This window comes from Otolemur garnettii, unplaced genomic scaffold (assembly GCF_000181295.1).
Source record: "Otolemur garnettii isolate 467f Iridium unplaced genomic scaffold, OtoGar3 scaffold00202, whole genome shotgun sequence".
NCBI lineage: Eukaryota > Metazoa > Chordata > Mammalia > Primates > Galagidae > Otolemur > Otolemur garnettii.
The window spans coordinates 2,229,534-2,238,250 of NW_003852597.1; positions in this window are offsets into that span (position 1 = coordinate 2,229,534).

The window sequence follows — 8,717 nt, forward strand, 5'->3', positions numbered from 1 at the left end:
CCTGGGTAGAGTGCTGTGGCATCACAGCTCATAGCAACCTCCAACTCCTGGGCTCAAGCAAGTCTCCTGCCTCAGCCTCCCAAGTAGCTGGGACCACATAACACCTGGCTATTTTTTGGTTGCAGCCGTCATCGTTGTTTGGCGGGCCAGGCTGGATTCGAACCCGCCACCTTAGGTGTATGTGGCTGGCGCCTTAGCCACTTGAGCCACAGGCACCAAGCCCAGACCCACCTTCTGTAGGCCTGTGTGCACTGCAAGAGAGGCTTGTGGTGGTTGCTGACCTGTGTACCTGCTAATCTGGGCTGCCACTGGTCAATACCTGGATGGTAGGTGAGTCAGGCACCCTGCCCTCTTGGACTGAAGTTGGCATACCCACTCACTGCTATGTTAATTGGGCTCTTGCTTCAAACCCCATGGGGATACCGGGGTCTCAGGATACTGACATTGGTCTCTAGCCTCCTGTTCACCCATGTTTTGGTACCACATGTGTCAGAGTGTTTGCCAAGACAGAGCAGGAGAATACCTGTGAGCAGCCTGCCTAGACTTCAGCACACACAGCACCGGGAACTGGACACAAACCCAAGTTAACAAAACCAGAGGCCTAAACCCTGGGGCCACTTGGATGAGAAACTCAGGTGGCTGAGCCTAGGAGAATGTGATGTTTTGGAAGGAAAGGAGCCAGGGCTCTGTCCAGACTGTCAAACTGTGAGCACAGGGTCCATGTGGGGCTGCCCGGCTGCCCTGCTCCTGGGCCTGGGTGAGGAAGGAAGTCCTTGTGTTCATCTGTGAAGGCCGAGTGGCACCACGTGATAGCTCTGTGTCTGCTGTGTTCCTGCCCCAGGGTGCAGGGTGAGGGGAGAGCCAGATGTCAGCTCCTACTCACTGTTCACCCTTTGTTCAGGTCCTGGGCCCACTGGACACTGTCTGCAAACTCATGATGTAAATATATCTCTAGTTGGTCTAAATCAAATTAAATTCAGCATCAGTCCATACCCAATAGATCAGCAAGATTTCTATATCAGTCACAGCTCCCACCAATTGTCCAAGAACTCCAGGGCCTTGTATGGCCCCAAAGATAGCTAATTGTACTCCACTCCCTTGCAGGGAAAGGCCGAGGTATTTTTCAGGCCACTGTGCTATTGCAGACATCAGCTATTACTGGTATGGGGCTTCCACTGTTTGTCCCCCGCCTACAGGACCTCACTTGTTCCCTAGGACTCTACTCCCTTTCTCCCAGGCTCTTTCTTTTTTTTTTTTTTTTTTATTGAATGGTAACTATGTACATTAATGCACTTCTGGGGTACAGTGTGGGGTTTTCACATGCAATCTGAAATACTTCCATCAAACTGGTCAACACAGCCTTCATGTCATTTTCTCAGTTATTGTTTTAAAATGTTCACATTCTACTCTTAGAAAGATTCACTTGTACCCCTCTCCCAGGCTCTTTCAAGAGGGCCTCTCCCGTCAGCCCCCAAAGTTGCAGGCCTTGGTCTTTGGCATTTTCAGCCTCACACAGCAGCTTTCCTGGGGGCGGGTCAGGGTGGAATGGATTATGCCTGATCTGCCCCTCTCCTCAGTGCCAGAGAAGCAACTCCCAGGACACAGTGGGGTTCTCCCTCTTAGCTGTCAAAAGAGTTCAGACATAAGAACTGGGAATGGTGGGCAGTGCCTGTGGCTAAAAGAATAGGGCACCAGCCCTATATACTGGGGGAGTTCAAACCTGGCCCTGGCTAAAACTGCAAAAAAAAAAAAAAAATAGAACTGGAAATGGCCTGTTTACTTTCTCATCTATGAGAGGGGAGAAAAGAGATCTCTTTCATTCCTTCCTGGTGAGTCACTAAGTGGGGGGAATGATACAGGAATTAATTTCTCAATAGAACACTGCTGATGGCCTCACCTCATGCTTCTCTGGGAAAACAGAAGCCACCAAAGGAGGCTGCAGACTCACCCCATCTACTCCTTCCTCTCAGTCTCTTTCCTGGTTTCAAGGAGGATGTATCCCACCATCTAGCAAGGGTTGGTCCCCATCTGTGCCAGGCTACCCTGGCTCCCTCCAGGACCTTGCCTCTCCATTCCTTCTGTGTCATTATTGTTAATGTATTGTTCCTGTCTGTTAAAGCTCAAGTCTTTGTCATCCTAAAGAAAGTCCCTCCCCTGACCCCACACCCTGCTTCAGAGCAGGAGAGCCTCGAACAATTCTCTACTTTGCTTCCCCCCAAACCAAGGCTGTTTTAAAAAAATTTTTTTTTGCAGTTTTGGTTTTTTTTGGCAGGGGCTGGGTTTCTTTCTTTCTTTTTTTTTTTTTTTTTTTTTTGAGACAGAGCCTCAAGCTGTCCCCCGGGGCAGAGTGCCCTGGCATTACAGCTCACAGCGACCTCCAACTCCTGGGCTCAAGGGAGTCTCCTGCCTCCACCTCCCAAGTAGCTGGGACCAGAGGCGCCCGCCACAACGCCCGGCTATTTTTTGGTTCAGCCATCATTGTTGTTTGGTGGGCTCAGGCTGGGGATTCGAACCCGCCACCTTAGGTGTATGTGGCTGGCGCCTTAGCCAGTTGAGCTATAGGCACCGAGCCAGGGGCTGGGTTTCAACCCGCCACCTCTGGCATATGGGGCTGGTGCCCTACTCCTTTGAGCCACAGGCACCGCCCAAACCCACGGCTGTTTTTACAGGAGGACACCTCTAATCTTCCACCTCCTGCTCTCACCGCAGCCTACCATAGTCCAGCTTGAAATTGCTCTCCAAGTAGCCTCCATTTTGCCAAAGCCAAAGGTTGTGCCTTTGTTTTCAGCTTTGTGGTCTTCTCAGGAGCCTTGCTGCTTCCTGCCATCAGCCTGGGTTGCTTCAGTGCCCGTGCACGCAGGTAGCTCCTTGGCCTCTCGTCATAGTGGCCACCTCCAGCAGGCCACCTGAGCCACTCATTCTTACTGTCACCACTGGGCATTGTCCTTGTTCCAGACTGCACCCCTGCTCCCTCCTGGCTGTTTCTACCTCCTGGTCACTGTTCTGTCTCATCAGACTCTGCTGTGGACCCTTTTTGTGTTCTCTTAAGGTATCAGCTCTCTCTTTTCGCCACTTTCCTTCTTGTCCAGTGTGGATGCTAAGGCCTAACATCTTTTTTTTTTTTGAGACAGAGCCTCAAGCTGTCCCCCTGGGTAGAGTGCTGTGGCCTCACAGCTCACAGCAACCTCCAACTCCTGGGCTCAAGCGAGTCTCCTGCCTCAGCCTCCCAAGTAGCTGGGACCACAGGCGCCCGCCACAACGCCTGGTTATTTTTTGTTGCAGCCATCATTGTTGTTTGGTGGGCTCAGGCTGGGGATTCGAACCCGCCACCTTAGGTGTATGTGGCTGGCGCCTTAGCCACTTGAGCCACAGGCACCTAGCCAAGGCCTAACGTCTTAATAACTCTCATGTCAATGCCCCCAAATCCCTTTGTCTTTCTGCTTTTTTTTCATCATATCTGTCTGGCAGAAACCTGCCCTGCAACCAACCCATTTTTTCCTGTCAAATGTGACCTTGTTGTCCCTTTTGTAGAGAGGATTGATACCCCCAGGCAGGAACATCCCCTGCTTCTCACTAAGCTCAGGCATCTGTCTTCTCTGCAGCTGCACAACAGCAAGCACCCTCCTATCTCAGACCAGTGCTTTTCCCTTCCTTGGTCTCCATCCTCTCTGCTTCTTACCTCCCTGAGCACTCCATCTGACTGCACCTACACCTATCCCATCACTCTGCCCCCTGCATCTATAATTCCAACTCCTCTCCCCACCTTCTTCCTCCACTTCTCTACCAACTTCCCCCAAAGAGTATCCTGCTTGCTGTGATGGCATACCCATACCACCCAACATTCAGTCAGTCTGGATTTTGCCTCCCACAATCCCCTGAAGTATGATGATTGTGCTATGACCTCCACATCTCAGGATTTGAAGGGCATTTTTTTCCATAATCATCTTGTTAGACCTCTTGATTACTGCATCATTGAAACACTATCCTCTTTGGCTCCCTTGACATCATCTCTCCTGGTTTGCCTCTTAACTCCTTGGTCTTCTTCTTGGGTCTCCTTGACAGGGTCGTCCTCCCTCTCTTACCTGTCAGGTGCTCTGTTGATCTAGGCCCCTCCCCAGGCCTCTCATGCCTCTTGCTGTGGACTCTCCTCCCCCTCCCCCAAAGTGAGCTCATCCCACCTGCCGCTTTGATTACTGTCCATCTGCTGGTGATTCACACCTTTATGTCTCTGAGCCTCGCCCACTGCTAAGTCCACATCTCCACCTTGGTGTCTCAAAGGCACCTTGACCCCAACATGTCCAAGACCTCCCTCATGACCTTTTACTCCCTGATACCTTTCTAGGGTTCTCTCAGTCCATGGCACCATTGTCAGCTAATAGCTAATTGTCAGAACCCTAGAGGCCGTCACCAAATCCTGTGGATTTTACCCTGAAAGTATCTCTAGTCTACCTCCTCCTCATCAACTCCACTGACACCTCACTGGCCCAAGATGCCATTAACTCTTACATGGACCTTTGCAGTGCCTCCTAATTGATCTCACAGCACTTGCTCTGCCCTGCTCCCATTTTATCTTTGTGCTGCAGCCCCAAATGGGGTCGTGTCCCTGTCCTGTTAAAACCTAGGCCAATGCCAGACCCAATGGCTCATGCCTGTAATCCTACTACTCTGAGAGGCCCAGGTGGGTGGATCGCTTGACCTTATGGGTTTGAGACCAGCCTGAGCAAGAGTGAGACCCCATCTCTAAAAAATAGCCAGGCATTGTGGTAGGCTTTGTCCCTTCTACTTGGGAAGCTGAGGCAAGAGGATCACTTGAGCCCAGGAGTCTGAGGTTGCAGTAAGCTGTTATGACTATGTTGATGCCAGTGCACTCTTCCTTGAGCAATAAAGCAAGACATTGTTACAATAGGCAACAAACAAACAAACAAAAAATCCTTCTAATAGCCTCCATGGCCCTGGGATAAAGAGCCAATTCCTTAACACAGAACTGGTGTGCTATGAGAAGATCTTAGGTTTGCCACGAAAATTTTTCAAAACATTAATTAAATTATTCTTTTATTTTTCTTTTTTGAGATAGAGTCTCACTTTGTCATCCTCAGAAGAGTGCTGTGGCCTCATAGATCACAGCAACCTCAAATTCCTGGGCTCAAGTGATCCTCTTGCCTCAGTCTCTCAAATAGCTGGGATGACAGGCACATGCCACAACATCCAGCTATATTTTAGAGATGCGGTTTTGCTCTGGCTCAGGCTGGTCTCAAACTTGTGGGCTCAGGTGATCAGCCCACCTTGACCTCCCAGAGTGCTGGGATTACAGGCTAAAGGCATGAGCCACCACGCCGGGCCTAACCTGTTACTTTCTTTTTTTTATTTTATTTTGAGACAGAGCCTCAAGCTATCGCCCTGGGTAGAGTGCTGTGGCATCACAGCTTACAGCAACCTCCAACTCCTGGGCTTAAGCGATTCTCTTGCCTCAGTCTCCCAAGTAGCTGGGACTACAGGTGCCCACCACAACACCCAGCTATTTTTTGGTTGTAGTTGTCATTGTTGTTTGGCAGGCCTGGGCTGGATTCGAACCCTCCAGCTCTTGTGTATGTGCCTGGCACCTTAGCTTGAGCTACAGGTGCCGAGCCTAGCCTGTTACTTTCTTCTAGAGTATTTTATTTTTTATTTTTTTATTTTTATTTATTTATTTATTTATTTTTTGAGACAGGAGCCTCAAGCTGTCCCCCTGGGTAGAGTGCTGTGGCATCTCAGCTCACAGCAACCTCCAACTCCTGGGCTCAAGCGAGTCTCCTGCCTCAGCCTCCCAAGTAGCTGGGACCACAGGCGCCCACCACAACCCCTGGCTATTTTTTGGTTGCAGCCATCGTTGTTTGGCGGGTCCGGGCTGGATTTGAACCCTCCACCTTGGGTGTATGTGGCTGGTGCCTTAGCCACTTGAGCCACAGGCGCCAAGCCTAGAGTATTTCTTTACACTTATTATTCCACCTTTAATTGATTAATCTCTATCTGCCCATGTTATTCATTCAGTAGCTATATATTACATCCATTTAGGGTGACCAGATTCTAACATCTGTAAGGCGGACAACATGGCGGGGGCGGAGCGGGGGCAGGGCGGGGGGAGGCAGGGGACGGCGCAGAGCAGGGCCTGACAACAAGGCAAACTTTGATAAGCAGTTCTGGATAATCACTTCTCAGCAATTATTAATTACAGTTTAACATTATAAAATTAACAAAAATAATATAAAACTCATATTCTGGCGAAATAGCCATATGGCGGCCGAAAACCGTATATTCCCTTGTTCTCCAGCCCGTTCGTGCATTCTTTCCAAAAATCGGGACTTTTCTAAAACGCCACAGGACACAGGACAAATTGTTGAAAAGCAGGACTGTCCCGCCAAAATCGGGACGTCTGGTCACCCTATCCATGTAGCATGTCTAGAATAGTATCTGGTACTTAGTAACTACCTGGTAAGTGCTAGATATTGTTATCCCCAATATCCAGAGACTGAGTAAAGGCAGAAGAGCCCACAGAGGCGACAGAGGGAAAGGCGGCTAGTAAGAAAAGAAAAACAGGAGAGTTGCTCTTCCACTTATTTACCTCTGTCAGGTGCACCCTTCAGACTTCCGGCCCTCAGCGGTCCTGTTGTACCTAGAGCCTTCCTTTTGTTTGCATGGCTGACTGCTTCTCATTTTTCATTGTCTGTCTCAGGTCAGGTTCCCCAGAAGAAGACCCTGAAATGAGGATTCACGCGTAAATGGTTTATTAAAAAAGGATTCCCAGGGGAAGCTGGTGAAGGAGGAGGGTGAACAGAATGAGGGAAGGGAAGAAGTCAGGCAAGGAGATGGTTTCAGGCAATGGTCTCGGAAGGGCAGCTTCAGCCTGGCCCCCTCAGGGTGGCAGGGGACGCTGAGTGTAGTCATGCCTCAGAGTTGTCCCCCCCCCAGTCAAAGGAGTTAGATCCTTTGAACCTTCCAATCCCAACTTGTTAGTCATTTGTTAAGGGTTACCAGTGGGCATGAGAGTGGGTGGATGGTGAATAAACAAATGTCCAGGCCTTTCCAGCTCACATGGACACAGAGTAGCTCCAGTACATCAAGGGTGGTCACCCGAAAGAGAACCACAGGTGCCAACTGGTGGAAGGTAGAGCAGCACCACTGAAGGTGGTGCTGGTGGGTCTGCCCTCACCTGCTCACCAAGAATGGTGAAGAGGGGTCTCTAGGGTCTCAGCTGAAGTATCAGAGAAGCCTTTGCTGACCATCCTTTTTTTTTTTTTTTTTTTGAGATAGAGCCTCAAGCTGTCCCCCTAGGTAGAGTGCCGTGGCATTACAGCTCACAGCAACCTCCAACTCCTGGGCTCAAGCAAGTCTCCTGCCTCTACCTCCCAAGTAGCTGGGACCACAGGCACCCACCACAACGCCTGGCTATTTTGTTTTTTTTTTTTGGTTGCAGCCGTCGTTGTTTGGCGGGTCCGGGCTGGGGATTCGAACCCGCCACCTTAGGTGTACGTGGCTGGCGCCTTAGCCGGGTGAGCTATAGGCGCCGAGCCTGACCATCCTATCTAACATAGATTCCCATAACCCCACAACAGCACTCTATATCCTTCGTAGAATTTATCACAACTTGTAGTTATTTTGATTCCATTTTTGTTTGACAGCTGTTTCTTTGCTAGACTCTAAGCTCTATGCGGGCAGGAAACACATCTATTTTATTCTCCACCAGAGCTGCAGCAGCACTAGCACACACTTGGCACACAGTAATCTTTTTTGAATGAATGAATTCAATTCATGAACTGTGCAAAGGCACAGCTCAGTGGGAGACAAGTCACTCCTGATAAATGTCTAGGGGGTACGCCACACTCTTGACTAGAACCTGGCCCACACAGCTGTGCTCAGGAAGGAGCTTTAGGGGGTCAACTCCTCTCTGAGACAGCAGATATCACCCTGAGGCTCCATATCTCTGGGCCCTCATCCCTTTGTGGAAAGAAGCAATGCTGATGGTGGGACCCAGCAGTGTAGTGGAGATTTCAGGCCTAGGCCTTGGACCTGCACATATGCATGTCCTGGACACCTCTAGGTTTTCAGAACTCCCCCACATGCCTCCAACACCACCCAAAGCCTCAGGCTGAACTGGCTTTAGTTGGGACAGAGGGGGCTATTAGGGGTTTGCCTTGCATTTGAAGAACTATGGATCTGCGTTTGAATGATAGCCTGGAACTTACTAGTGATGTTGTGTTGGAGAAATTACTTCCCTTCTCCAAGTCTCAGTTTCATCTTCTGTAAAAAGTCATCTTCTATATTGACTCTGAGGCATTATAAAAATGACATGAAATCGTGTTTGTAAAGAGCTACATCACGAGGCTGGCACATAGCTGGTTCTTGAAAATAGAAGCTATTGGATGATTATTAGAATTAGCTTAATCAAGCTGGGCACGGCGGCTCACACCTGTAAACCTAACACTGAGACTGATGAATAGCTTGAACTCAGGAGTCTGAGAGGGAGACCCCTGGCTTGGCACCTGTAGCTCAGTGGCTGCAGCACCGGCCACATACACCGGGGTTGGTGGGTTTGAACCCGGCCCAGGCCTGCTAAACAAAAATGACAACAACAACAACAAAAAAAATAGCTGAGTGTTGTGGTGGGTGCCTGTAGTCCCAGCTACTCAGGAGGCTGAGGCAAGAGAATTGCTTAAGCCCAGGAGTTTGAGGTTGCTGTGAGC